This window comes from Anastrepha obliqua, chromosome 4 (assembly GCF_027943255.1).
Source record: "Anastrepha obliqua isolate idAnaObli1 chromosome 4, idAnaObli1_1.0, whole genome shotgun sequence".
In the NCBI taxonomy this organism is placed as follows: Eukaryota; Metazoa; Arthropoda; class Insecta; order Diptera; family Tephritidae; genus Anastrepha; species Anastrepha obliqua.
The window spans coordinates 16,174,331-16,189,507 of NC_072895.1; the positions used below are offsets into that span (position 1 = coordinate 16,174,331).

Consider the following 15,177-nt stretch of genomic DNA (forward strand, 5'->3'; position numbering starts at 1 on the left):
AGTTTTTTTAAGTCATATTTTTCACATAGTTAAAACTCTTTTTATATTTTGTATATTTCATTTTTTTTATTTTTCTTTTAATCTAGTTGTTATATTTTTTCTAATTTTTAATTTCTTTATAATTTTTAATTTTTTAATATTTTTAATTTTTCACATTTTTTATAGTATCTTATTTTTAATATCTTTTATATTGTTTTAAAAGCTTTAATTCTCAAAAAATTTTATTCTATAATTTCAATTTTTATACTTAATATTTTTTATTTCGTTTATTTTTGTATTGGTTTTTTTTATAATTTAAATTTTAAAATTTTTATAATGTAAATATTTGTCATAATTCATTTTTTCGTTTCATTTATTTTTTATATTTTTATAAATGGTGGTTAAGTTTTAAGGGCCGGTGTCGATTTTGAATAAAATACAATTTTTTTTTTAAATTATTATCATTTCTCCTTATTATGATAATATTGGTATGACTCAATTACGTATGGGACAAAATATCGGCCAAATGGCCATCGCGGCCTCGGCGGCACACCTTGAAAGACCACCAAATGCAAATAGTTTCTTATCTATTTATAATTTATTATTTTACAATTTTTTTAATTTCACATTTTTTCATATTTTGTATTTTTCATTTAATTTGTTTTTTAAATTTTTTATAATTTCAAATTTTTCCTTTTCATTTACTTTTGTACTTCTTATAATTTTCGTTTTTAAGTTTAATTTAAAACTTTTTATTTATCATTTTTTCATTTCATTTATTTTTTATACATTTTTTTTGTTTGATTTATTTTTCATATTTTCTTTATGATTTTAGTTGTAATTTGACATTTGATAATTTCTAATTTTTGAAATATATTTTTTTATGTTTTTTACATTAATTTTAATGCTTTTATACTTAATAATTTTTATTTAAATATGTAATTTTAAAATTTTTGTTCGACTTAAATTTTTTTCATAATTCATATTTTTCATTTATTTTTAAATAGATTTTTTTTTTTAATACAATTTTGTATAATATCCTATATTCCCAAATTTTTCATTTTATTTCTGTTTTATATATTTTTTTATATAACCCACGTAAAGTACGTTCCGTGCACTTGTCGCAGCGTTTCCTAGTTTCTAAAAACAAAGAAAAATCAAAAAACAAAAACAAATTCATTCCTCAGCCCTAAAAGCCTTATCGTTCCAATCTTTACTCCCGCACAAAAGTCAGCGCATTACTTGCATTGTGGCTGCTAAAACAAGCAAAAAACAAAGAAAAATACACAGTTACACATTGCATCAATGGCGCCAGCAAAAAGAAGCGGATAGCCGCAGACACACCAAATTTAGCGAAGTCCCCAACCATCTTTGTGATCCTTCTGATAGAAAAATGTGACACACAGATGGCGCTCCAAGCATTAAAAAGGCGTTGTTCCTAAATAAAGACAGGTGGGCATTCCCACTACAGGCTAATCAGCCCAGCATACCCTGTCAGAAATCAAATAGATTAACGAAACCAACGCAAGGCTGAGCCTTGTCGAGGCCCTATGCTCCCGAGAGGAGTGAACAAGGAAATATATATATATATATATGTAAATATATATAACAGGTGACGCAAAATTAATCAATTATGGAAAGATTTATAATATTTGAAAATATCGTCCTACGGCAATCATATTTGACACTTGTGAGCTAGACAGCCGCAGCATACAAACAGACAAGCAATGGAGCACGTAAGGATCAAAATAAAGATTTCCGTCATTCAAAATAATTTTTTTTTTTAGTAAATAGTTGAATGGTTAATTTTGCGTCACCCGGTTAATTTTGTTATTTTTCATATTTAATTTAATAATTATTTTCTTATATTTTTAATTGTTTTTTTGTTTTTTATAATTTGAAAAAAAAACGCCTTTTGAAAAATTGAGATACGAATAAATTTTGATATTACCTAAGAACGGAGCATTAAGGGAAAAATCTTTGTGAACTTTTTAATATCTCAAAATAAATTTAAACAAAATTTCGTTATCGCACTTCGTCTAAAAACTAAATGGCAGATTGCGGTCAAACACAGCGTAGAATAAATTGCTGCTTTACCCATGGATTAGGCTACTTTCCGGAACCTATCCAGCAGAATAAGCATAAAAAACAAAGAAATGCAAAAATACGCCCGTACTTATACATAAAAGCCTAACGTGAAAATTGCATTTGTGTGCATAAGAAAAGCGTGCAGTCGCTGGAATTTATGACACCAGAACACCATTCAGAATGATGAGTCTCTATTTTTATTTCTTTGTTTCGCGTTTGTTTTGAAATTCTCAATTGACAGTTCAACAAAGCAATGCCACAGTTTACGTGATAATTCAAAATAAAATTCATATTACCCGCCTGCATTCAAGTGAGCAGGGCGCAATTGTTTGAATTGAACGTTGGCAGCTCAAGTGCAAGGGGAAGTATGCATGTATGTATGTATGTGTGAGAGTATATGTCAATTGGCTGGCAGCACCCTAAATTGCATGCATGAGTGACAAATATATCGAACCCGCATAAACAGTTAGGTCAGCATGTATGATATTTGGTGTCATGGGAAATCAAAGCCACGCACTTAGCACACAAAAGTGGCACAACTCAAAAATGTTTCAATATCAAGTTTTCACATTTCGACTACTCATATTGCAGATATTTTCAAGTGAGCGAAGCATCAAACTAGTTTTTGTTGTAAATTTATGACAAAAAAGTTACCTTACTCCGCTCATGCGCTGCTACGTGGCGCTGTTGACATTTTTATTGTCGCTTTCTGACAAACAAAAACTTTTGAGTTACGCCTCTTTTGCGGGATATCTACGATATGTACTCTAAAATGTTTTTAGAATCCATTTAAAATACTGAAAAACCATAAATGTCAAATAATTGACAAACGTCGTCTCGATCGCTGCTGTTGCCTTATCACATCCGTTCGGTTTTCGTAGCAGCTGGCGGATTAAGCCAAGCACTGGGGCACTTAATTTATGTCATGCACTCAATGCAGAGACATTGAATTGTTATTGTTGTCTCATGTTCGGCAAGGCATTTGTACTATCGCTAACGCGGCAAGCACTTAATTGAATAAAAACAACAATACCAATAACAAACAAAAACAAAAACAAAAGATTTCGAAAAATCTTCAAGGAAAGGGAAATGGAAATACAAATAGAAAATGTTTCTTAATTAAGTTAATAAAGCGATATTTTTATTGGAATTATGCAGCGTCTAGCAAGGAAAATTAAATGTTTTATTACCACTGAAAATCCACTTAAAATAATAAATGCTTGATAATATATTAGAGGGGAAAAATAGTAAGCAAGCACGTGCGTGAGTTTATGTCGCTCATACTCACACACACACATTCATACTCTCAGCAATGGCACGTCATCGATAACAAATCCCAGTACGCAAAAAACAAAACCCAAAAAAAAAAACAATAAAAATAATTAACTAGGCAGCAAACAACAACAACAACCACAACAAAATGTAACAACTATTAAAAATTGTCACTTTTGACTTTGTCCCGGTCACGAATAGCACAAATCTCATTACCAAACCGCTGCGCGCACACTCGCACGCACACGCACACAGTTCGTGCGAACGAGCAGCGAATCAGCGAAAAGAGTAACTCGCCGCCCGAGCAACTTCAATATGCTCCGAACTCCGATTCACTACATTACTCATCACCTGCGCAGTGATTTGTTGTGACAGAGTGTAGAGATCAGCAACATAGTATTTATATAGAGATAATTTAACGAAGTAGCCGAGTAACATCAGGAGCAAATAAAAGGCATAGCGAGCAAAATATGAATTCATACCTACGAAGAAGTCGCGCACGTTCACCTAAATATGTTTTCATATCTAAACGTTTTCGTTTTCTTTTTTTGTTTTTGTTTTTTTCGTTTTTTTTTTTTTGTATTTTTTTTTCTACGTCTATGTTGACGTTAAGGCGCCATTAACGTCCATCATTCATTTCGTTTTCGTTGTTCACAATGCTGCCAATCATCAAAGTTGGTGTTGGCCGACAAGCCCAATAGTCGCGACGCGCTTGCTTTGCTTAATAAGTCGTCGCGCATTCAACGGGTTCATCATCACACATATTTAAGCGAGTGTTCATTCGCACCAATACTGGCGCAACGTAGTACCAAAACCACAATAATTGCTTTAGTTAGACTGATTAACTGACTCGACTGAAGGTCTGAGTACTCGTTGGAGGGGTAATGAATAACTTCTTTTCAGCGCGTTTTAAGTGAGCGAAATAATGTTGTTATGAAATGAGGTGAAAAGACCCGCTAAGAAAAGGTTACCACTTGCGATAAACTGCTTGTAATTGCGAATACTTTCAATCAATTTTTTTGTGTGTGTTTTTGTTTTTGAAGCTAATTTTTATTTTAAACTGTGTTCTGCTTAGCGTATATACATTTTTATAAAATTCATTGAATAAAAAAAAAACAGTGAATAAATGAATATTTACACCTGCGTGCAAAATAATAAATGCATTGCAAATTATTACTTATGTTTATGTTTAAAAAGTAATAATAATAATTAAATAGAAAAAATTGTTAAGTTTTAAAATTCGTAGCGCTCCTATTTCGCCAGCCCGCAAAAAAATATAGCGCCTTTGAACAGTTTTTGACAGTTTCGTTTTTTTTTTTAATGTGTATTATTTTTATATTTTTTTGAAGTGAAAACTTCTTTAGAATCATTGGGAGTGATTTGAGGAAAAGTGAAACGAAAAAGCGACCCTCTTGGCTACGAAGCGTTATATTACACTAGTCTACAAGGAAAAGTATCCGAAATAATTTAAACTAATATCTGCTTCTCTGTCCATGCAAAATTCGGATTGATAACTAAAATTAATTTATTAGTTTGAGTTTTTACGATAATCGTATCTTTCGTGTTTAATGGAACTAGGCCGACAAAATTTAACCAACATTCAGACCCAGAAACCAGACTATATATTTCCGAAGGTTTATGATGCGCTGAATCCAAATCTGCCCTCAGAATTGCTCTATCAGCTCTAGTCGCTCGGCTACCGCGCCATGCTGTCGTCGCTGGCCTAAAAGTTATTTAGTTACGAAGCGTTATATTATATGTTGATATAAATAATTTTTGTGAGCGTGTAATTCTCAAAAGGTTTATTAGAAAATCTATTGACTAGGTAGTGTGGTATCTGTTCTTATCAGCTTAACATCTGATATATCCTCCGTCGGAGGACAACAAATGTTAAACTGATTTTTGGGAATGGGCGGAGTGTTTTAGGGGCTTGCTCCACCTCTGCCACGGGTTGGCCCGGTATTGCAGTACCGCCGGGATTTCGGCCTTGAATAAATACAAGAAAAAATATACTAATACATTTAGCTTTGGTGGGAAGAGACATACATTTTTATATGAATACAAGTAGACGAAAATGGAAGAAATTTGTAAGTCTGTTTCTTCGGTCCGTTTGGGTATTTTTTTTGACAACATCGAAACCAAAGCATTTGTATCATATTTTAGCTATCATAAGCCACTCGTATCATTTGTTGAAATTGAAAACATTGAGGATGAATAAAATAAAATGAAGAAAATAAAATATGAACTTTAGAGCAATATTATAATGAACCTATAATTATCCCGCTCCTAATGCTGCTTTCGTCTTATTCTCTCTCAGTTTGTTTTACGGAAGGTTTCACTTCTATCCCGTCTAACCGTTAGACAGGTATTTTTTTTATACGGCGCGAGAACCGTTGGACACACCAAGTGAAGCCAAGACATTTTCCACCTGATATTTGCAACAAAGAGGAAAAGTGTCTAACTGTCACTGTCTAACAAAAAGCCATATAAACCAAATTTCAAACTCTATACAAAAATTAGCAAAAATTGCACAAATTTTCATCAAAATTTCAAACTTTCTAGCCAGCATTAAAAAAATACTGGGTACGCAGTTATGTAGCCCATTAGTTATTTTTTTGTTTATATATGAAGAAAATACGCAACACCGTTGGAGGAGAAAATGATGAAAAATCAACAAAAATTTTGAGCCACTTCCAATTTGCATTTCATCATTTCCAAAAACAAATAAAGCTCGCATTTTTTTCAAAACTTTTGTTTAACTCTTTTACACTGTTAAAAAAAAAATCGATTGTTTTTTTAATATTCGATTAACTTAAGTCGGTCCAGAAATGACTCGCAAGCTGCCCGAATGTGACTTGCAAGTATTTTAGCCCACTCGTGGACATGGGCTTTTTTCAGCGCCTCGAGACTGATGAATGTTTTAGTTTGGACCCCGCTCTCCAAAATGGCCCAAAGAGAATAATCTATCAGATTCGCGTCTGGTGAATTTGAGCGCCATTGTGCGGACGTTATGAAGTTCGGAACTTTGTTTTCTAGGCATTCTTGGTTCACTCGAGCTTTGTGAGACGGTGCCGAGTCCTGTTGAAACGTCCATGGGCTGCCATCGAAATGTTTGTCTGCCCATCAATGTCTGCCCATGGCTTTAAAGCAACCCCCAGAATATTTTCCCCAAAAAAATATATCGCATTTAACTTGGCGCTAGGCTCGATGAAAACGATTCGAGAGCGCCCATCTCCGCTTACAGTGGGCCAAACCATTACCTGGCGGGCGCTGCCTCGTGGTGGCTAATCGATAACTCAAATTTTCGTATGAAAGGTCGGTCAAATAAACTCTATCGTTTTGGGAGTTTACGAGTTGCTTAATTTGATAAATTTTCTTGTCAGAAAACACAATGTTTAGAAATTGACCGCTTTCGGCCAAGCGAAGCAACTCCTTCGCTCTCTCAAGTCTGATTTGTTGTTGCTTTGGTGTGAGATCATGCACCCTTTGGATCTTGTAAGGCTTGACTTTGAGATAATTTTGCGGTATGCGGCGGATGCTACGGTCAGATATTTTCAGTTCTTTTGCCACTTGATTGGCACTTCGTCGGGGATTTCGCTCAAGTCGCTTCTTCATTTTTTAAACCATTTCAAGTGTCGCTGCAGTCGTTTGATGACCACCTGCATGACGCTTCGCGATGCTACCAATATCAGTGTAACGAGAAATGGTGCGACAAACAAAAACTTTATTCACTTTAAGGTTACTTTATTTACTTAAGCTCACAAACAATCGCTGGTTGTGATTTTCCATTTGATTTTGAAATCCATTACTGATTTTCTTTTTTCGCGTTTACTCTCTACGAAATGCTTCCGCGCGCAATACTCTGGACTGTCATTTAGCCAACTAACGGACAGCTGATGCCCGCGCATGAGCTGCACGAGCGGTCTGAAGTTGGTTACACTTCGAGTGCCGGACGCTGTAGGGTAATAAAATGCAAGTTTGAAGTGGCTCAAAATTCTCGTTGATTTTTTGATAATTTGATAAAAATAAATCAAGTGCGGAGGTATAATTACCCAAAATATGAATGCATTCCAGCGCATAACTTTTTTCGTTGTCATAGTCAACTGGTGGAATTTCCTGCAGGGTGCGTGTTTGCCTAAGTAGTAACTAATTCTTTTTCTTCATCATACAACTTCATCACTTCACATCATTCACTTTGCTGCTGTTTACTACTATTTTAATTATTTTTACTTGAACAATGGCAAAACACTGAATTACTACGTTTTTTCTCATTATTTATAAGTTTCCGAGCTTACCTCCATTTACATTTACTGTTTTTCTTAATAGATTTCTAGTTAAAAATTTTAATGTTAAAGCTCTAATGTTTTAGGTAATTCTGTGAACTGTAGTTGTTGAACTGCACCGGTATTTCCCCATTTTTTAACTATTGTTTTTATAGGTAACTTATTTAATGGCTATTTTGCTATGGAATTTAAATCGTCTTTAAAAACGGCTCTTGCATATTTTTGAACAATTTTTTATTTGGAACACAATTTCACTGAAATGGCTATGCAGCTGGATAGTCCATTGAATTTGCTCAACATTCAACACCGTCAGTGAAAAGTTGTCGAAAATCAACGCATTTTTAAGCCACTGAAACTTACACTTTATTACACTAAAATTGAATGGGCTATACAACTGCATAACATAGTTGAATTTTTTCAAAAAATTCTGATTATAAAGAGTGAAATTTTAATAACAATTTTTTGAGTTTTTTTTTTGTTTTTTTGAAACTTGAATTTATATGGTTTTTGTGGGAGAATAAACTATAATTTCATAAAAAAAGTTACTAAAATTAAATACGGGGCGATCTGAACGGTGCATTCTGGGTAGCGCTAAATGATTTGTGGCCTTGACGGCTTTCGTTTCTGAAAACCTGAACGAACTTTGCTGTCGCTCCTGGCATAACTCTTTTACCTTCTGATTGGATTTCTTATGTCTGAGCCGGTAGTTGCGGCATTCTTTGCGGCTTTGGAACACAGTTCCCTTGACGACTGATCAATGCGCGCTCCTGCTTAATATCTACTCCGAAAGCCAAGCGGCACTCAGCGCCGCGGGCTCGATGATGGTGCACTCGAAACTGGTTAGGGAATGATTGATTTCACTTTCGATCGCATCCGAATTTCTCGGTATAAGGCTCAGCTGGGTACCTGGTCATTGCAGGAGAATTGCAGGAACCTGCGAGGCGGATGAGCTGGCCAGACGGGAGACCTGTGAGGTAGTATCTCCGCGAAATGAGAGGATTGGAAGAAGAGGTGGGCTTCACGTCAACTCAGTGAGCGCTGGGCAAGTTCAGAATCTTGTAAGGTCACGACATCTTGCTGGCCTCGAGTGGATCGCAGCGCTCGAGAGATTTTCTGAGGTTAACAAAATCCCAGCTCTCGAATTTCGTGAAGGCCCTTACAGTATATTTGCCGCAAGGTATGCATGCTGTGAGACTCGCCATTACTTTGAGTCGTGTTTGCGTTAGCTGTATGGAAGATGAGGTGGGATCATCTCAGTATCTTCGACCATAGATTAGGTTGACCTGGCTGGCTCAAAGCCATCACATAGACCTATTGTCCTTAGTGGTACCAGATGGGGATTGACCCTTACGTTTCCTCGTAGTAGACTTCTTATAATAAGCCTGCGTCTTTTGCGAATCTAAGTAAGCTCTGAAGTGCTAAACCCGAGCGACATTCTAACCTCTCATATTGTAAAGCTCCTTCTCCTTAGCTAAGATTTAAATATCTTGGCTCTCATCTCTTTGCTATGCCTGCTGATATAGCAGGTTGGGATATTAAAAACTGGATGCATTTCAGCAGCTCGAAGCGACTAGCACCACCGTAATTCAGTCATCGTTCGGGTGTCATCAACAAGTGCACATCCATCTCTGCACCTCCCTTTCTTCCTAGTTTTCTCACCTGTTGTTGTATGCTGCTGAAGTGACAATCCTTGGCTGGATATAAATAAGGATCGTTCCGGTTACGTAGAACCGACTGCCGTGGAAACCCTTCTCGGCCTTACGGCTAAGATGAAAGAGTAGTCTTCTCACCTCCTTTACAATGGCATCACAAAGGACGATTTTTTTTTTAAATTTCGTCCAAGGTAACCATTTCAACCTAACCTAACCTAAATATGAAACAAATAAGTAGCCAGAAATTATCAATAAGTCCTAGTATTTTGTCATAAGTGGGCCCGCTCATGCGCGAAATTCAGTCTACATGTCAATTTTTAACAAGTTCACTTCGGTAGTTACTTAGATATCGTAGTTTTTGTATTTTCCAAAATTGCCGTTATACGGAAGGTAGCTGTATTTTTGCTCTGATTTTATCCACCTTGATTACCAATTTAGTCTGGACAAAGAGTAACGAGAATAGCCAGTTGCATTGCGGAATCTCATTTAAATGTAGATAAAACGATTTTTGACCATTTTCCCACGCAAATGGAACCACTGTACAATAGAGCGTTGAGCTTATGTAAGCTTTACGACTAACATAAACCTCGTACAGCGAATAAAGATACAGCAGCTGCGCTGGCTAGGTCAGGTTAAGCGCATAGACGCATGCGCCCCAGGCTGATAATATTCGTTGCTTTCTCTGCTGATGGTAGCAGAGAAGGGGAAATGTCTCCTCATCAGTCTTGGAAAGATCAAGTAGAGAAAATTCTTGACTTTGGTTGTTGTTTTCAACTCGCGCCAGTTGGCGTGAGAAAGAAACGTCTGGCGCACTTCGTCGAAGCAAAAGCCAAAAAAACGCTTGGGTGGTTATTGTGAATCAAGCAGAGGAAGCTCGAATGCGGATTTTTTGCTGCAATCGCAGAGTATCATTTCACAACTAGAAATCAATTGAGCTCGGGGGATTAGCTCAACAATTTTCTCTATAGCTCTGACTGTGTGAGATGTGAAACAGCAGGAAAAGCAATAAGAAATAAATATTGAAAAATCAGCTAATAAAAATCATCTGAACGCAGCACACGCGTGCGCAATTGTTTTCTTACGTGATCATTTATTATGCAAGTAGATATACATATGTATGTGTATACCTGTAGGACATTAAATAATTGATAAAAAAATTACAAATGTCAGCCGCACAAATACCTTTCAATCAAGTAGATCAACAGTTTGAGCAATACATGTTAGCCCCCCGACGCTGTAGGCATTTCACCACAAGGCATTTCTCTGGCACCCAAACGCAACTAAAGCCAACTCAGCCACGGATCACAGACACATCAATAAATAAGAGTGCATAATTTAGTGGCACACATTTCAATAAAGCGCAATAACACTAACGAGTACTTTGTAGGTAAATAAAAAGAACAAAAAAAAAGAAAACAATAACAAAGGCTACTGCGAGTAGCAACCAAATTTGAGTTGTCAATTTAATTAAATCCTCGGCATTCAAAGCAAATCAATGTGCCACAGGTGATATGCGCGTCATAATACAAAAACAGGGGAGTAAATACTCATACGAGCGAATGTATGTATGTATGTATGCACATGAAGCGAAGCAATGCGGGTGTCCGGTAGCTGTTAGAGAGTAACTCTGATTAGAGTACCTATGTTCGTATGAATATGTATGTATGTGGGTATAGAAAATCGGTTACAAGAACAAGTACGTGCCGAAATTCAATTAACCGCATTATCGAGTAGGGGTAAGTTAGCAACAAAGGAAATTTGTGTACCCCTCAAACTTACGGGCGAACAAATTGAATTTTTTGGCGTATTGCATATTTTTATAGGTATGCATATTTTTATAGGTATACACCTATATGCATATGTAGATATAATATAATGTATGTATGCATGTACATATGTATATGCATAACTTTCATAAGGCATTTAGTCAACGTGAAAAACGGTAGCTTTGGCGATACTCCTCCTGATGCATGGGCCTTAGCCATTTGACGTGCGCTGACAAGCAAATAAATTCTAGTTAATACAGATGCATATATTATTATATATTTCGATTGCTGTACATGCATATACTTATATGTCGATACCTACACACATACATACATGTAAAGAAATCTAGATACTTCTGCGCTTATAAACAAAGTAACTAGCAATCACTTGCAAATGTTGTAGACACTGCCAAGTGGATTTTTCATGTCATTGTACGCGGCGAGCTCAGTATTGACAGCAGATTTTTGCTGTTGCTGCTGTTTCTTTGTTTTAAGTGCTCATATTTCTTCATTTTTAATGTCATGTGTTAACGCGTTAAGATAAAGCGACAAACAAAGGTAGCTGCCATACTGCTAGAAAAAGGTTTAAGTTGATTTAGAAACTTTTCTTAAACATTCTTTTTTTAAGTAATCTTTCTACTCTATGTTAGTATGTGCGTTCGCAAGTTGAATATGATTCGACAGGTTTCTTTTGTTGTTGTTGTAGCAGTGCCTTTGCCCTGTCAGTGTACAGTAATCACCGGTCGTCTTCGTCTAGCTCATCTAACGGTAGACCCAGGAAACTAGCTGTTTCGACGGGTTGGGTCCACAGGGAGAGGGGTTTTAGATGAGTCTGTTTTAGAAAGCATGAGGAGGAAAGGCCTCCTGATGTGCCTGGGAGGTGGCTCAGGCTCGAGCAGGTGTCTGCATGGGTGAGGCCTGCGGTAACCTAGCTTACTGAACAATTTGTTATGCCCCTTAACAGGCAGCATTTGGGCCTCATCATGTAGACGTTGTATAGGTAACATCAGAAGACATCCTGTCACGGTCCTTAATGCAGTGTTTTGGCAGGTCTGAAGCTTCGTCTGCTGCGAATCACTGGTTCCAGGCGCAGCATAGTTTAGAACCGGTCGGCTTATTGCTTTAAAAGTCGACAGCAACATTTCCTTGCCTTTACCCCAAGTGCTGCCGGCGAGCGACTTGAGAACCTTATTGCGATTCTGTACTTTAGCTGCAATAGCGGTTGTGTGCGCTGAGAAGGAGAGCAAGCTGTCAAAGGTTACACCCAAAATTTTGGGGTTGTTAACCGTCGGAATTTGTGTATCATCGACTTTCACCTTGAGTTGTAGCTTGACCTCCTTTGTCCAGGTGGTGAAAAGGGTCGCCGTAGATTTGGTGGGGGAGAGTTGTAAATTCTTCGCAGTGAAGAAGCGAGAAAGGCTGGCGAGGTAGTCGTTTACCTTGGAGCATAAGCCATCAATGTCATTGCCCGAGGTTTTTTTTGTTTTTCTTGTTGCTTGTATGACCGCTTTTGCAAATGTCAGTTGAGGCAAATAAAAGGTGGCGTAAAAGTAATAACCCAAATTTGTTTTTGTATAACTTTTTTACTAAACAAAGAAAAAGACTTTGAGTGATGGTTATCTTTATTTTGACCTTCCACTCCCTGTCTGTTTATATATTGCAACTGTCTAATTCACAAATATCAAATTTGACTAGCTAGACGATGCCATTTGCAAAAATTTTACATTTTTTCTATGCAGTGATTAATTTTGCGCCACCTTGTATTAGCCTGCAAAATTTTTTTCTCTATTCTCAACAATAAAGAACTCCAGGACTACCCAATCGTAGAAAAAAATCAGCACGTACATCGCAAGTTTAAGGAGAAACTCGGTGCAAAGTAACGGTAGCTTAGTATCCTCTCTCTCCCATTTTTACTGATGTTTGCTGGACATTTTATTACGCACAATTAGTATTGTTGTTAGTATTGTTACTGTTCCTCTCAACCGGTATGCATTGTTGGTGTGATGAAAAAGTTTATTCTCTGTAGGAATACTTAGCTAGTTTGTGCCCAAATGCTGACGTTGCTTTTGTTAGTGGACTTTATTTACTAAATGTAGGCTCAGTTTTTAATTTTCAGTTTAATTATGCCTAACCAGCTAAGACCCAAACCATATACGCAAACCTTCAAATTGCCAACCAATATTCTTTTATATTGATGATGATCGATTATTACCTCATCTACCAAGGAGCAGATGTCTCACTCTACTTGCAGCCTTTGAGCTCCACGCCATGACACTTTCACTGCTATAAATGTTTAGCGGTTAGCGGAAGCGGATCAATGGGATTATAAAACCAGCGGCAACGTATAACTCAGCATTGCGTTTTACAGCAAACCAGCTCGCCGCCAGCCCAAGTCACGCTTTTTGCTTTGCCTCATAAAACGTCATTTCGTACATAACATGTATTTCCTGTATTTACAATAACTAAATTTGCATTGATTTGTTTGTTTTGTTGTTGTCATTATACAGATGTATTCGTACTTGTTGCTTTGTTGCTGATCTGGTCATTATGAAGTTGCTCAATTAAGCCCTTCAACGCATTCATGAATTCAAACATTTGTTTATAAAAAAATATTTATAATCTCATTTCAAACTTTTAGAATGCATATGAGCGTATTTATGTATATTTGTATGCACACGTATGTATGTGTTTGCATTTAGTGCATAGAAAATCAGATTAAATTTCAAACACCTGACTAATTGCAATCGGTTTAATTACTCCATTAGCATTACACACACACGCGTGCGTATATTTTTGCATATACTCGTGTTTAATTGAAAATAATATTAACTTTGGTATGTGCAAATGGCAAATATATCACTTAAATTGGGATCACATGTTCGGCTTGGCGCAGCGAGAAGTGTCTGAGTGTCTGACTTTATTTTAATACTCTCGGCTGCGATTGCATTGGGGAAATCCCGAAGATAATTGAAAGGGGAAAAGTACCTGCATATAAGCCAGGTGCAACGGAATGGGCGCGATGTTAAAATGGATGATACAGAAACAATTTAAAAGGGATTCATTAACAAAAAACAACAACAACAAAAAGCAATTTAATAAAGATAAAAATAAAATACGAGGATGAGTGAAGGCTCTGGAAATTAGAACAGTTGACATCAAGAATGATAGATTACCAGATTTGCTCGTTAGGTATGGTGAAAAAAAAATTTTTTTTTAGGGGAATTTTGGATTCTACGTCACTCGTTCTACAGCAAATATATATGGCGAAAATCACTCAATGCTTGCTGTTTTAAATAGCGGTAAATATTTTTGTGACATATGTACAGTTCCTAGAAACCATACTCGTTTTTTTAGTGCGTTTTTATACTTTTGATCGTAAACACTGCGACATGGAGAGTCAGGCACCAAAAACGGATTTAGGAGTACCGGTTGATATTAAAAAATTAATTGTAAAGTTAAAGCTAGAAGGAAAGAGCAATGGTGAGATATCAGCAACTATTGACAGACCACGTGCTACCATTCAATTCGACGTAAAAACGTTTGAAAAGAATGGAACGTTTATCATGGCAAAAGGGAGAGGACGAAAAAAAATTTGTAATCAGTATACGGAGCTGAAATAAGGAAAATATATGGTCTGGTTGCAACAATAGATGGCAGCTACCGCATTCGCTACAACAATGCAATCGAAGAAATCGTTCAAAGACAAAATGTAATACGTTTTATCAAAGCCCAACGAATTAGGTGGATTGGGCATGTACTGCGCATGCCGAAAGAGCAAAATGCTAGAAAAGGTTTTATTTTAACACCCATTGGAGGAAGAAAAAGAGGACGCCCACGAAAGCGATGGTTAGATGACGTCGAATCAGATCTTAAGCAAATGAACGTACACAACTGGAGAGATGTAGCCATGGATAGAATAAAGTGGAGAAAAATTGCTGATGAATCTATAGTCCACCACGGATTGTGAAGCTAAGAAGAAGAAGAAGATACGGAGCGAATAATAGAACGAATGGTTAAAGCTGACCCGAAAATTGGAGCACCTAAGATTGCAGCGAACCTTGAGGAAACTGGGGGATCAGTTGTGAACCCACAAACTATAAGAAACTTCCTGAAATCTAAAGGTTACAAGGGGTGCGT

General features: G+C 36.6%; 1 protein-coding gene and 1 non-coding gene across 6 annotated transcripts in view; both read left to right on the plus strand.

Moving 5' to 3' along the window:
* Positions 1–15,177, plus strand: part of LOC129244038 (uncharacterized) — a 108,547-nt gene that overhangs the window by 35,181 nt on the left and 58,189 nt on the right. The gene's annotated exons all lie outside the window — the stretch shown is intronic.
* On the plus strand, positions 5,141–5,334 carry LOC129246645 (U2 spliceosomal RNA). Its single transcript, XR_008582510.1, has one exon. It is a non-coding gene; the product is annotated as a U2 spliceosomal RNA (small nuclear RNA).